Source organism: Pseudorasbora parva, chromosome 4 (assembly GCF_024679245.1).
Source record: "Pseudorasbora parva isolate DD20220531a chromosome 4, ASM2467924v1, whole genome shotgun sequence".
NCBI lineage: Eukaryota > Metazoa > Chordata > Actinopteri > Cypriniformes > Gobionidae > Pseudorasbora > Pseudorasbora parva.
In genome coordinates this window covers 40724209-40740507 of record NC_090175.1, presented here as the reverse complement: position 1 = coordinate 40740507, position 16299 = coordinate 40724209, and the positions used below count along the sequence as shown (strand labels likewise).

The following is a 16299-nucleotide window of genomic DNA, read 5'->3' as shown; positions in this document are numbered from 1 at the left end:
TTCAAGTTTGAAGCTATTTAGATATGTTTACTGGAAAATCATTTTATTCATGAATAAAATAATTCTGTGATGTAATACAACGTAGAGCAGATTTTTACAGCATTGCCTTACAACCAGACAAGAACTTTATATATCTCGTATGCGGCTTATTTGTCTTTGTGTTTAATGTTTTGTTTAGCCTGTTTTACAGCCAATCGGATCCAAGCCTCATTCGGGTTATTGATTGCTTGCGTGCCCTTATCCTCCAAGGCTGTTCCTTTAATAGACTACAGAGGGCTGTAAATATTATTGCTTACTGTGTGCCTGGCTCATGCAGCGCAAATGCAATCACTGTTTTATGACAAATATAAACACCAGTGAGGCAGCAGATCAGGAGTTATCTGAGGTAAGCTTAAAAGAGAGATTTTATAATTTTAATGTCGCCTTTCTCCTTTTTCTCTTCTTGAACCTGCTGAGAGCCTCTTATTTTTTAACTGACCTTTTTGTTGAGCGTAACTCAATTTCTGTCCCTTTTCTATAATAAAAAGAATAGGGAGACAGGTTTTATTCACATTTAGAATAATTATCCAATCTTGGATGCAGGATACATGCATTGACCCAAGACCAGGTGAACTGCATTTTTAACTTGTGTTACAGATTAAATAATAAATAATCTGGTTTTTAATATTTCAGTAATCAGCTGTAATGTCAGACATTGCATGTACATATCAAACATTAATAGACTATGGACTACTATTACAGTTAAACCCACACTGCTCTTTATGAATATGATTGACGTGGCATCTGCAGCTGAGGGATGTCAAAGGCTAAGCACTTGAAAACATGTTGTATCTCTTATGCTTCCCTTGCTGCATTTATTTTTTCCCCCACATTGCACAATTTCTATCCGTCTCATTCTTTCTGTTCCTCCTGCTTGCTCTCCCACTCTGGGAATGGCTGTCAGGGAAGTGCCGAGTAGTTCAGGAAGGGTTTAAAGAGTTTCAGATTTAATGTGAGTTGCATTACTGGCAGTTTAAACTAGTGTAAACTGTATGTTGTTCTCACAGTAAAATCTGTATAGAAATAGATAGCTGAAATAGATTATACCGTACAGGCCAATTTAGGTAAAGTGTCTGTTTAATTCCCCCTTTTACAATTCAGATTTAAATAAAAACCTGTGCATTTATTCTACAAAAAAAATAAAAAATAAAATCCCCCTCTGATTTTTGAGCCAAATTGATTTTGAAAGCAAACGTGTATTTGTATCTTTGATAATAAATTTAAACAAATACTGAAGATATATCTTCTGAAATAGTACAGAATCTCCAGATCAAAACATGGGCGAAAAAGAAGCAACAAGTGATAGAAGATTGCTTACACAAATTTTAAATCCTTCGGATGAGACGTTAAACCGAGGTCCTGACTCTCTGTGGTTGTTTAAAATTCCAGGATGTCCTTCGATAAAGAGTAGGGGTGTAACCCCGGCATCCTGGCCAAATTTTCCTACTGGCCCCTGTCCATCATGGCCTCCTAATAATCCCCATATCCTGATTGGCCTAATCACTCTGTCTCCTCTCCACCAATCAGCTGGTGTGTGGTGAGCGTTCTGGCACAATATGGCTGCCGTCGCATCATCCAGGTGGATGCTGCACATTGGTGGTGGTTGAGGAGATTTCCCCTTCTATGCAAAGCCTAGAAAAGCGCTAAAATCTAAATCTACTTTCATAAACAAAAAAATGCTACAAGTATTACAATAGTAAACTACTAATAGGCAGGTTTTTGAGGCCATAAGTTACGACTCCAAACTACGACACACAACTTTGTAGCATTCCAGGCAAATTCATGCCAAATTGCCTTAACGCAAGGAATTGTGGCAGCTAGATGTAAACAAAGCATGGTGGACCGTACTTTTGCTCAGTTACAATCATTTCTATCACCAAAGGGTGCTTACTCCTTGCTTCTTTGAGGGAAACGGGAGAGAAAAAAAATGGCGTATAAGGCAAGTGAAGCTGTTATACCTTTTATTTTTACGTTATTTGTATATCCGTCGGGCTGCCATTGTTGTTTCGCAGGCTATGTGACGTCAGAGCTCGTAACTGGAAGTACATTGATCTGTCGAGTTCATTGGTGTGAAAGTCATGGGTTTTACTGCTGTTCAAGTGCACTTTCACGGTTACAGGTTGACTGGAATGCAGCATAAGCAGTATTGAAATACAAGTATACTAGTACATTGATATTATTAGTATTGTAATATCATAGTTGAAAATTACTTAAGTATAATTAAATGAACTTGAAGTATACTTTTTCCACAAGGTTGGTTATCTGCTTGACTTATTAAAAATACAAGTGAAGTTCCTAAAATGTAATTTCAGGACGTGTGACCCATCTAATCGTTTAATTAACTGCCAGAGCATATAAGCAGCCGTTCACCTTGCTTCGGCATCAGCTGTTTTGACATCCCTCCACCCCCAACTCCACCAACATAATTTAGGTATCTTGCTACCCTACTCATCTTCCAAGCATTAGTAGTCCCACTTGGGGGTATATGTAAGCTCAAGTTGAAGCTGCTTCCTTAAGCCCCTCCGCTGTGGACAATAATCCAAATACGTTTAACCTTAATAGCTTAAAGATTATATAGGAAAACAAACTTGAATAGATATTAAGTCAGGATTTGAACTCAATTACCCCTGTGTGTAAAACAGGCATATTACCACAAGACATCTTTATTTTGCACTTATATACAGAGCTACTCGTAAGATATAAAATGTGTTCTTTTTTCTTTAGTTATGAATAATTTTAACATAGGCACCAAGTGATTCAGGACTATAAATAAAAATAAACCTTGATAATTCTGTATATATTTACTTTTCTAAAATATCTTTAGGCCCCACCCACTGTAACTGTTTTCATTTTTCTAATTTCTTTGTGTAATGTCAATCATTGCTGGCAAAGGTCAAACCTACAGAAAATATGAAATTACATCCTTTAATATCAATGGGGAGTGTAGCATCAATACTATATTTCTGCCATGCTACAGTTTCATTTATATTCATTTGTATGAAGTGAGGCAATAATTGTTGCCAGAATACCTTGTGCCCATTCTGGCAAAATTGTCCCCTATTAGAGCAAGGAACCATGCATGACCAGTGGCTCTGCTATTATGATGCAAATGAAGGAATCAGTCAAACAGATTCTAAAGTGAATTTATAATATTCTATAATATTGCTCTCCAGTTCTGGAACCATTACCCAGAGTTCCATTGTCTCTTCACTCAAGGTGAACTGATAGGGGACGAAATTGAGTGTGACACTTCTGATGATGTGGCTGGTTTTGAAACTCAACTGTCAATCTATCAAAGACAAATGGTTAGGCAAACGAGGTGCTCAAAAACAAATAAACTTATTTGAATAAATAACAATGCATCATTTTCAGCCAAGAGGTTTATTTTGTGTCTCAAGTTTGAAACTGAAAGCAACTGCATACTGCAGCTACCGGTATTTAGATAAAAGAAAAGAAAAAGCTTCAATAAGTATGCAGCCATTTCTAATTATACAAAACACAGCAATTCAAATGGTACTGATCAGTTTCATCCAGATTATACCGTTACGAATCCCCAACAAACCAGTTGAAAGGTTGGTTCTATATGAAAGTCCATTGAAAGCTGCTGTTTTGTTGCAGTATATGTTTCAGACATACTGTATACTGAAAATAGGGCAATCAGTACAAATGTAGGGTTTACACTGTCTGGCTATCACCAGACCAAACTCAATCTTATAAGATTCAATATGTTGGTCTGGGGAGTCTGCTCTTTATTTTCTACTGCACAAGAAGCGTGCTCAACGAGCATAATTCAAATGACTCTGTACGCAATTGACCTATCGGTAAGCCCCGCCCGCTTAGTTACTGTTGCTATCTCGGACAAACAAACAGATTTGCTGTCTTACAATGACAGCTGACAGATCCAAAGATGTTTTTGGACACAAAATGTACCGTATACCCCGTCTGAATGATGACCAAACTTGTTTATATAAAACGTAAGAGCTTAACAAACAAAGCGTGCACATTAATTAACTGTTGCATTATCATTAACATACACAGCAAATGACACAAAAACATTCATATGTGCCTTTTCGTGGGTGCAGTTTAACTGGTAAATCTATCTGCAAAACAACTCCCAAAAACTGTGTGTGAGCTCTCCCTTTCACTACCCGTAACTACTGTAAAATAACCATCAAAATAGGAGTCCCTCAAAGAAGACAGATAATGTAGACCTTAAACATATTTTACAAAAACCAACTTAACGATACAGAAGAATATGAGGAGAAGCCTCTTTACGATCGCAGATGATAACAGGGTTAGGTTAAATTAATTAACATGTAACCATCTAATATGGAGAGATGCACTGAAATGTAGACTATCGTTTATGTGTTTTTGATTTAACATAAACGTTACGTCAGAACAGTAAGTTAACCTATCACTAACTTTAATCGTAACTTAGAGTATGGAAACCAAAAATAAAAATAAAAAATCTTCTCAGGATAACTGGAATCAGTGTTACAGTAGCTAACCCAGGAACATCGTTTTACCATTTTTGTAGCAGAAATACCATCAAACCAATGAGAGCATCAGATTTTCCAATGTTTCTCTATGGCATTGAAACCTAAAGATGTCCGCGTTCCGGAATGTAACTGATGCTCAACTGCTATTGGCTCATCTGCGTTCAAGGCGAGGGGCTTACCGATAGGTCAATTAGATAGTCCTTCAACCAATCAGACCACTAGAGGCGGGATCAACGGGCATAAATCCAGCCTTCTCTATCTATCATTATGTTAAACTCGCCAATAGCGCGCCAGGTAGATAAGCCAGTCTGTGACTGGTTCCTGCAAAAGTGTGACAGAAGCAGGATAAATGAATGTACAGGTTTCTAGCCTGAGCTGCAAGGCGAAATCAAATTGCTGGCAGATCAGGCTCGGTTTACCCAGTCTAGGGTAACATGGTAACAAAAAAAAAAACATGAGACACAATGCAGTGCATTTACAGTATATTCTTCTTCTTTCGGCTTTTCCCTTCTGGGGTCCACATAGCGAATCATCTGCCTCCATCTAGTCCTATCCTCTCTATCCTCTTCTCTCAGACCAACTACCTTCATATCCTCCTTCACTACATCCATAAACCTCTTTGGTCTTCCTCTTGACCTCCTGCCTGGCAGCTCTAACCTCAGCATCCTTTTACCAATATATTCACTCTCCCTCCTCTGAACATTTTCAAACCATCTTAGCCTGGCCTCTCTAACTTTGTCTCCAATTTTTACAGTATATTACAATAACAAACTATTGTTATTATAAAATCATCTTTTTCAACCATTAGTCATCAAGCACTTTGAAAACACTGCATGAAACTGTTGAAAACACCTCTTTTGCGAACACAACAACTCCTGATTAAAAATAAATAAATCTTATTTTCTTTTTTCTTTTCCCGTATTGCTCTTGTACAAATCTAACTGATACTTGAAAATTGGCATTGTGTACAGCATATATTCTTGACTCTAATGATAAATTGCTTGCAATATCCTCGTTTTGAAGTCGCTTTGGATAAAAGTGACTGCCAAATTAAGAAATGTAATGTAAATGATGACGGCAGGCAAAAGATACACCTTTAATTTAAAAGAGCTTAGTGCTTGCTAAATAAAAAGTTGCTCTTTGATCTTCACATTTCCATTCAGATGAGAGCAGAAGTGATAATGAGTGGGAGTGCCATTTACGTTGTGTTTAATCTGTCCATTTCCATCAATTTGACCCATTCAGGCAATACAGCTGCAAACCAGATAATAAACCAAGATAATTAGCCAATCGCAGAAAGATGGATGCACTTACTCCTCTTAATTGATGTTACTTAATAAAAATGATTTACACTCTACATTTTGTCATTCAAAACCCTTAAAGGGATAGTTCACCCAAAAATGAAAATTATTTAAAGGGGGGGTGAAATGCTGTTTCATGCATACTGAGCTTTTTACACTGTTAAAGACTTGGATTCCCATCCTAAACATAGACAAAGTTTCAAAAACTAATGTTGGACGTTTGATGGAGTATTTCTGTGTCAAAAATACTCCTTCCGGTTTCTCACAAGTTTCGGCGAGTTTTTTTCCAGTATGGGTCTATTTGACGTTAATAAGAGCGGAAGGTCCTTGTATGGGCCGTACGGGCTCTTCTCCCGGTAGGGTGCGCGCGCGCGTGACTAGAGCACGCTGTAAACAGTCTCTCAGCTGCAGATCCAGTCGTCCGTGAACGGCGGCGCGCTCCACTTTATTCCTATGGGTGACGTCGAGCGACTTCAACTCTTCAGCACAGCATTCCGGGAAGGCAGCGCTGCATTTGAACCGATTTGAACGCAGAAATGACGGGAAGCTTGACAACATCGTTTCAGTTGCGTCTCAAAATGGATTTACACGCCACTGCTGTCACAGGACTTTACCAAATCATACCAAAGAAGTGTGTTTCTGACGGAGCGGTCCCAGCGCTAAAGCTTCGACGGTGAGTTAACTTAAACTGCTTCAAATGTCTCTGCTATTGGCTACCGTCGCATGAGTAAACATCAGTAAACGACACGATCGCGTGCTTCGTCATTCAAATGCGCTAACGGTTACTCCATTGTTGTTCTCTGTATAACGTTACAGTATTCTGACGTGCAAAACCGTTTTGCTTGCTACTTCTAAGGTCTAGTCGCATACAATAGTCCATAAACCGAATCATGTCCTCATACTCTGCGAGTAAACACACAGAAATGTGGAGAGGCCATTAAATACAGTAACTTACATACCACAGAGACGGACGTCCTGCTGTTGCCGTTTCTCCTGTTCAATTTATTTCTCCCTCAGATTTGATTGTGGATCATTATCTGTATTAGCTGAGATAGATGGGTTTCTCCACGCTTGAGGACGTCACCGCTTTGCGCTCGTCATTCTGTAGCTCCGCCCACACGATACGCCTCCAGGCGCTCGGTTTTTTCCGGAAAGACTCGGTACAGCCCATATTTCTTTTATAAATATGATAAAACTAAAGACTTTTCGGAGATATGAAGGATGCAATACTACTCTATAGGTACTCAAGATTGACATGAGATTGACTGAAACTGAGTGTTTCACCCCACCTTTAATTTAGATTTTTTTTGCGCACAAAAACTATTCTCACCGCTTGGTACAATTATTGTACAGCCACTGTAGTGAGATGGACTTTGTAACGAAATCTTTAGTGCCTTTTATAGGTCTTGTGAGTGGGTCAGTGGAAATGTACTGAATCCCAATGGAGGCCTTTTTGAAGCCTTTCTCAGCCATCAGCTTTCAACAAAAATATCTTAATTTGTGTTCGAAGATGAACAAAGGTGCTACGGGTGTCAAATGACATGAGGGTGAGTAATTAATGAAATAATTTTCATTTTTGGGTGAACTAACCCTTTAACTCAAAAATCCTTGGTAGTTTCACGGAATCGCAGAAAATTCCGTGATGGGTCCACGAAAGTGATGCATGTTATGTCCAGTGTTGGGCAGTAGCGTCGCTACAAGTAGTGACGCTACTAGCTTAACTACATGTTTCAGTAGCGTGGTGGTAGCGTCTCTGTTTTCTCAATGAAATAGCTTTTCAGTAGCGAAGCTCTTCTCTTGATCAAAACCCAGTTTTGTGCAATAGGCCCCTGGTTTTGTTGAATATTATGGATCATAGGTTTTTGTTGCTGAATTGATTTCGGACAATTTTTGAATAACTAAAAAATATGTGTGTCTGTCTATATGCTTGACTTTTATTGATCACTGAAATAGCATTGACTGGAATGAAGTGGGTTCCATATAAAATTAAATAAATAAATAAAAAGTAGCTTTTTCAAGTTGCTGTAGCTTAGCTTGCTAAGTAGCTTCCAAGTAGCTTGCCCAACACTGGTTATGTCAATGACAGGTAGCATCCAGGGTCCACACATGGATTCCCTGTTCCAACACCTTATATTCATCAGTTTGATTCAGTCAGCATAATTTATTGACATTTATTTTCTTTTTATTCAGACATGTTTTGAACACGTAACTCAATCCCTTCCCTAAACCTACCCATTTGTGTATTATAAAAAACAGGATATAACAGGCAGACACACAGAGACTGCAGGCACAATTTATTAAGAAACTACAAATAGCCCAAGTGTTCCGAGGCCAAACGATTGATTTGTGTGAAGAAAATCCCCAAAAGCGATCAGTAATGTCGAGTCCATCCCCCAAAAATTAATAATACATTTCAAATATTGCCGCCGGAAGAAACATAACGTCAGCTTTGACAGCATTGGCTGTTGTATGTCGCGTGTCATTACGTCAGCTTTGATTGTAAAATGCCACTGACTCTCGTGTGTCTTGTGACCGATCGCGTCGTGCCGAAGAGTCGTTTTTATCATTTGAATCATGAGAAATATGAACAACTGCGTGTGTGGAGCGCGCATTTCAACGATTAAAACATTAAAGGGGGGGTGAAACACTCAGTTTCAGTCAATCTCATGTCAATGAGTAGTATTGCATCCTTCATATCTCCGAAAAGTCTTTAGCTTTATAATATTTATAAAAGAAATATGGGCTGTACCGAGTCTTTCCGGAAAAAAACGAGCGCCTGGAGGCGTATCGTGTGAGCGGAGCTAAAGAATGACGAGCGCAAAGCGGTGACGTTCTCGAGCGTGGAGAAACTCATGGCTATCCAGCTCATCAGATAATGATCCAGAATCCTTCGGAGGCTGAAATAAATTGAACAGGAGAAACGGCAACAGCAGGAGGACGTCCGTCTCTGTGGTATGTACTGTATTTACTCTTTGCACGTCAGACTAGTGTACATAGAACAACACAATAGAGTCCGTTAGCGCATTTGAATGACGAAGCACGCGATTGTGTCGTTTACTGATGTTTACTCACGCGATGAGCCAACAGCATAGGCATTTGAAGCAGTTTTAACGTTACTCACCGGCTGCTTCCAAAGCAGGACCGAACCTTTATCGCTGGGACCGCTCCGTCAAAAGCACACTTCTTTGGTATGATTTGGTGAAGTCCTGTGACAGCAGTGACCGTGGAGATCCGCGATGTTGTGAAGCTTCCCGTCATTTCTGCGTTCAAATCGGTTCAAATGCAGCGCTGCCTTCCGGGAATGCTGTGCTGAAGCGTTGAAGTCGCTTGACGACACCCATAGGAATAAAGGGGAGCGCGGCACCTGGATCGACTGGATCTGCACCTGAGAGAGTCTTTATGAGCGTGCATGTTCTCTCTCGCTCTAGTAACGCGCGTGCGCACCATTCCGGGAAAAGAGCCCGTACAGCCCATACAAGGACCTTCCGATCTATTAACCTCAAATCGAGCCATACTCGTAAAAAACTCGCCGAAACTTGTGAGAAACCGGAAGGAGTATTTTTAACACAGAAATACTGCATCAAACGTCCAACATTAGTTTTTGAAACTTTGTCTATGTTTAGGATGGGAATCCAAGTCTTTAACAGTGTAAAAAGCTCAGTAAGCATGAAACATCATTTCACCCCCCCTTTAAGATCAACTACATGAAGATATCGTATGACTTCAGAAGACTTGGAATGCAACATGAGTTAATACTTCTGTACTGTTTCTGGTCCGTTTTTGCAATAAATAACTGTGACTGTGACATTTATTTGCCTGTTATGTGTTTTATATTGTTGAGTGGGTAGGTTTAGGGTAGGAGTGGAGTTAGTTGCTCCGAAATATAAAAGTAGGCTATAAATATTCATAAAATCATGTCTACTTTTACAAATGCAAATAATTAAATGTGTGTTGGGAATCAGTGTGTGGACCACGGATGCTGCCTGTCATTGATTTACATAGGCATCACTTCCGTGGACCCATCACAGAATTTTTCGGCGATTCCGTGTAACTACCACGGATTTTTGAGTTAAGGGTCCGTGTTCATTTCACGGAATTCTGTGAGACCAGGTTGGCCTCTTTGGTGAAAAAACCCATGCAGTGTTAAAGGACGATATACAGTACACACTTCAAAAAAGTACTGCCATCCCATTAATTGCACTTCTGCAGTTCTAAGTTTGAATTTTCAAAACAGCAATATTAAAAAGATAAAAATGGGAATCGTTCAAAGTCAAACTGAATTTTCAAAACAGCAATATTAAAAAGATAAAAATGGGAACCGTTCAAAGTCAAACTCAGGACGCATAGGCCCGTAGACTTGACCCATAGAATTAGCATACTGAAACTAAAGCCTGAGGGATACACTCACAAACCACTTAGAGTGCTCTCAAGTTAAAGACACAATTTAGTGAAACTGAGTAAGAGTATTATAAGGTTATTCAAGGTTAATTTGAAGCCATTTCTTCTTATCTTCTATTCTGATCTCAGCACTAGAGCTATGGATACCATTACTTTTTCGTTTACGGATAGGTTTTGTTCCCAAAATGGCTGCCTGGTATCATCTCAGAAATGAGGCTTGTCTTCGGATGGGGGACCAGGATTATGGCAGCATGAATCTGTCCTCAATCCAATGTACTTTAAAAGGACATCTCACACTCAGTGACAAATGAGGATAGGCTCTCAAAGCAGGGTTTAAACAGCATCACAGTAAAGGTTGGAAGAGAAACATCTGTCAAATGCTGGCTCAACGTTGGAACACCTAGACAGTGATGGAGAAGAGGAGTTAGACTATCGTCAAGGGTGAGAAAATTCCTTGCCTTTTTCAGAGCAACAAAAATGCTGATTAGATGACATGAGACAAGACTAAGATGAAAGAAGACAGGAACAGGGGAGAAAATACTTATTTGAATTACTGAGAATTAAAAAAGCGAAAGATAAAGGGAACGTGTCAGGCACAAATCAGAGGGCTGCATCACAATGTCTTACAAGACAAAAGACAAATAGGCAGAGACAGTAAAAGGGAGGGAAAAGGAAAAAGTGTAGGGGTGAAAAGAAAGATGATTCATGTTGAGTATGCTGACATTTGAGAAAGCTGGAGATGAAGACACATCAGAGGGAGTAAAAGACAGTTTGACGTTTAAACTGATCGCTTTTCATACATCCGTCCATTCACTTCACCACCATGACTTTCAAATCTGTTCGGTTAATTTGTCACATTAAAGATCTGATTGTCAGTCAGTCATTTTTAAGACAAAAAAGCTACATATTTTCAAACCATTTTCTAAAAATAAATTCAATTACATATAGAAAAAAAAGCAAGTCTATTATTATGACACAGTCTATTTAAGTGAAATGGGCCTTAAATGGCAAGTAAAAATGTGATTGCATTTACATTTTTTTAATGTTTTTTTTTTTTTTAAACGCTCTTACAAATGAGAAATACATTTGATTCATTATTAATTGATTCACTGATTAATAACACAAATTTAGAATTTTACAGAATAATACAAGCTAGAAAAGTGAGGGATGCAAGAAATAGTTAAAGCATAGAATCATTCTTTTCTTTTTTGGAAGTCAGCAGGATGGTTATGGTTAACATGGCAGTCACATGGTCTCTTCGTGTCTAAAGTCTCGTTTCCACCAAAATGACCGGAATAATTTGTGCCAGGCAAGTTGCTTTCTGTGTTTCCATCATGGTCTGAAGTAACGTGAAGATTAGGTGATGTAGGACTCCGTGCTACTTTCCAGTTCCAGCTTGATTCTGTCTCATGCATATAATAAAGCCTCAACCTTGTTGTATTTTTTAAACTTCATTGTTGATTCGAATAGAAAACAACTCTTTTTGCACGCACAACTTTTAAAAATGGTAAATGAAATAAAATGCTGTGCAAAGTCAACAAATCAGCATGTTCACACCCAAATCCCACCCCCGAAAAAGTACCATCTCGCTAGCAGGGCGTTTTAAGGAGGCCTTTTTTAACCTAACTTCATTTAGGCCCTGGTTCCTGCAGTCGAAACACTCCGAATACCACCCCAAATTCCGTGGAAACACAGCTTAAGTGGACATTTCTTGGCCAGAATAAGGTGCAGCAGGGACCACATTGTATGCTGTTAAGTCAAAGATCTTCTACAAGAGACTATAGTCTCATATCATCAACAATGTAAATGAGTCAGTTTAGATCAGATGTGAACTAATCTAAAAACTTCATTTCTTTTTCGAGATAAGAAAGAGAAAGGAGACAAGAGATGCTGTTAGGCTGATGGAGGTCAAGAGATGGGCTGGAGGAGAGATAACATGTGAACCTTTCAGCTGAGAGAGCCCAATGCAAGGGTTGATAGAGGTGGTCTGATAAAATCAAACCTCCCTCTTGCCAACCACTAAAGGAGAGCAAGACAGAGTGTGAGTGTAAGAGAGACAGGAAGAGAGAGAAAGAGTAAGAGAGAGGGGTCATATTCAGCAGTCACCTCTCCTCTCCAGACACCTCCAGACTTTATCATCAGCCCATCAGAATGGCCTGTGGTCAGCAGAGAGAGAATGACTCACAACTCTTGTCTTATGAGACCACCTGGAAGTAAAACAGACATATAATTCACACACTTTAGAACAAATTTATCCTTAGGGTTAACTGCCCCTGATTTACTATACATATAAATTAGGTGAATAATTTGGCTTCTTGTGAGAAGTCACAATAATTTGTACAAGAAATCATATAAATTTGGTAATTTAAAAACCTAACTCCTAAACCTATACCCATGAGTGCAACTGAAAAGACCAAATGTGCCAGTAAAAAGTTGTTATTTTGAACTTTCTATTAGCATTATGTTGTCTTTTGTATTAGTTTCATTCCTGTGTGTTTGTTTCTTGCGCTTCAGTTTAGTTTAGTCCTAATTACCTCCTAGTTAATCTCCTTTATTACTGATTACGTTCAGCTGGCTTTTTGTTAAGTTTCCCTGTGTATTTATACTCCCTGTCTCATTCAGTTCTTTGTCTGCCAACAAAATAGATCATGAGAACTGTGGTTTACAAGATGGCTGGAGGATTATGTGGAGGAGGAGTACCTGGAACTCTATCACAAGGTACACTGGGACAATGAAACTGCATTTCTGAAGTGGAATGGATGATCTACTTGGCCAAATGCTGCTGTTGGGGGAGGATCACTGTTCAACGAGTTCTACGCCTGTGGGTGTGCGGAGTGCAGCTCCTCCCTCACCATGGGAGTTGTTGAGGACAACATCATTAACTCTGACTTGCCATGCTCTATCTACATCTACAGTTAGACAGTTCTCTGAGGCAGTTAGGGAGTCCTGGCTCGTCCCTCTCCAGCCCACAACACTCTCTGTCATGGATTACTTGACACCACCCAATATCCTGCCCACCCCTTTGTCACCATCATCCCCACTTCCACGGACTTGCACCACTGATGTCTCATAGCTCCTCGACTCTGCCCTTGCTGCTGATCCCCACCAGCTCATTGGCTCTACCTCGGGCTCATTCAACACCAGCATGGCTCTGTGAAGTGGATCCCCTGGCTAACCCTCAGGCATCCAGGCCCAGTTCAACACGTCAACCTGTCAGTCCTGGATGGCGTGATCTGCCATCACTCAAGCCTCACCAGGTTCCCTTGTCCCTCCAGGTCCACCTTGGTCTCTCATCACCCTGCTTCCGGGGCACCGGCTACATCTCAACCCTCCACCCCTCCAGCTTCACCAGGATCCTCCTTTCGTCCCATTGCACCTTGGTCCTCACTCCCAGTGTCGCTCTGTTCTGCCAGGCCCCCGCCTCCACCTCTGACACCGATGACATCACCTCAGCCCTCACCCCCTGGGCTGTCGTCTTCAGGCCTTCACTATGGTCTCTATTTTGTCCTGCTCCACCGCCATTGGTCGATACCCCACCATTGGTTGTGTTCGTTTTGTTCCTGTGTTTGTTTTTTGTGGTTCAGTTTAGTCCTAAATACCTTCTAGTTAGTCTCCTTGGTTACTGATTACATTCAGCTGTCTGTCACTTAATTTCCCTGTGTATTTATACTCCAGTCCGATTCAGTTCATTGTCGGTTCTCATCTGTAGGGTGAGTAGTTAATATTATGTCTATGTATTCTCTAAATTTGTGTTTATTAAACAAGCTAATATATTAACAAGCTAAGATCCTCATCATGATTCTGTCTGTTAAAGGGGTACTTCAGCGCTGGGAAGATGAATCTGTATTTAAACTGGGTCATTAATGTAGTAGAAATGTGAACTTATTTTTGAATTGGGTGCCTACTGAGAAAAGGCAGAAAATGTATTTGTCTCATGGGGATGAAAGACAACAATTCCCAGAATGCATTGCTTCGCAGCCCTGTGAGGCCACTCCCAAAGGATATACTCCAAGGTTTCTACTGATGCAAAACCATATGCTAATCGCTGAAGTAACCCTTTAACTACCACATCAGTTGTGACAATTTACCCTTAAATTCCCTGGGTCTTCAGCAACCTGGGACGTCATTGACTACCCTTCTCCTCATTCATTTTCTTAAAGTTAGACATCGACCTTCTTAGTATTCCTCAATCAATACATTTTAAACAATATAACTATAATTAAATACCTGTTTTTTTTCCACAAATTTTTTGTCAATTTTATAGGGTCGCTAATGATCCGAGGTGTGTAAGATTGTACTTTTTTTTTTTTTTTTCTTTATGCACAATAATAAATTAATCTATAAGGATGAAAAAAGTGCAATTCAACTTTATTGCACAAGGTGGCAAAGTCTCCTTGTGCAATGTACACAAATACACAATGATGAAGTGACATTTCACTCATAATCCCTATTCCCATGGTAATGGTTTCTCGTGTGATGTCTGTAAAAATAAATTTGCATGCCACCTCAGTGATAAAACTCGTGCATTCGGATGGTGATTTATTCACGGTGGAGGAGCGAGTTCTCTGATCCTCCGCACCTGGGAACCCCGCTCATGTGGTCAGTCGAATGATCGTCTGCTGTAAAAAAGTCGAATGATCGTATGCTTGGAATAAAAAAGTCGAATGATCGTATGCTTGGAATAAAAAAAACATATTTCATTTAATAATAGGAAATTATTAATCATTTACATGTCCTGTTTAAAAAAATATGTAATTTTAAAAATGAGCGGAAATAAGTTGCAAATTGAACCTATATAACGTAATTAATGGTGCAATAACGGCTCATTTCAAATGTTTAAATGTGTTTCTTCTCTTTTTCTTTTGAGTGGTGATGAAAGATTATTTTTGATTATCTGTAAAATGCTCTGCAGGTGTCAAAAAGGATATAGTGGTGGAAGAAAAACACTGACATTCTGGATTCGGACGGCAATAAAATCACAGACTAGCCCCTGTAAATTATGAAAATACCTTACGATCCCACGAGAAACAATTACCGTTCAAATAGGGCTATACTTACCTCAGAAAACAAAACAATAATAATAATCTGCAAACCTTGAAATGGCTCAGCGATTAACAGCAGAGCAAGTACTGAACACACTCAAATATTTGTGTCACTGTCACTTGATGATGGATCTGGTGAAGAAGCTGTCAGTGATCAAAATATTTATTTTGAAGATGTTGAAAATGGTAGTTTTGAGAATATGTTTGAGATGGGGAATATAAGGCAAATGCTGAATGTACAGAAATGAGCTCTGAGGACAGTGATAATGGTATAAAACATCAACACAGTCTCACCCCATCCTTGTTATGTAGGTTCGGCAAAACATTTATGCACTTAAGGGTTAAACCTTTTTTGCTTGTTTTTAAAAATTATTTTCTTTATTACAGATGCGATCAAAGGAGCTTAACTTGTACTAAACCCAGAACATTATTTTAACACAACAGTTGTAAGCTATCACTGTTCACCAAATGTGCTACACTAACAATGGTGCACAAGCAGAGGCTGAAAAAAAGAAGAAAATCCTTTTACAGTAGCATTATGTTCGTTTTGTTTGTTCACACCAGTGTTTTGCCTCTCACTCCAATTTTATTGAACAGTATCCTGTCCTTTCTCTCTCTCTCTCCATCTTTGTCATTGTGTTGAAATACCCACACCCCAAATAAACGATTTGTCTTGATGAGGTCACTATACCCTGCATGAGATGACAGGGAAGGGACAGAAAAGCCTGCCGAATTGAGGCTGGTATAATCAGAGCCAGGACAACAGTTGGCTGACCATGTCCACTGGTTCTCTTCCAACTCTCTTTTGTGTGTGTAAGTGTGTGCGTCGCCTGGTGTATTTCCAGCTCATTTCAGCGTTAAACCTCCCAGAGATGATTCCTCTGTGTGTGTGTGTGTGTGTGTGTGTGTGTGTGTGTGTGTGTGTGTGTGTGTGTGTGTGTGTGTGTGTGTGTGTGTGTGTGTGTCATGTCTAAGCTTTTTTTCTGTGCTAAATCTCACTAAGACGACTACTGCTGGAAA

The 16299-nt window shown here is 39.5% G+C and overlaps 1 long non-coding RNA gene across 1 annotated transcript; it reads left to right on the top strand.

Annotated features, from left to right (window-relative positions):
• Positions 1-279: 279 nt before the first annotated feature.
• LOC137073378 (uncharacterized) lies at positions 280-15956 on the top strand. The gene is made up of 2 exons (XR_010904775.1): positions 280-385; positions 12883-15956. It is a non-coding gene; the product is annotated as an uncharacterized lncRNA (long non-coding RNA).
• The last annotated feature ends 343 nt before the right edge of the window (positions 15957-16299 follow it).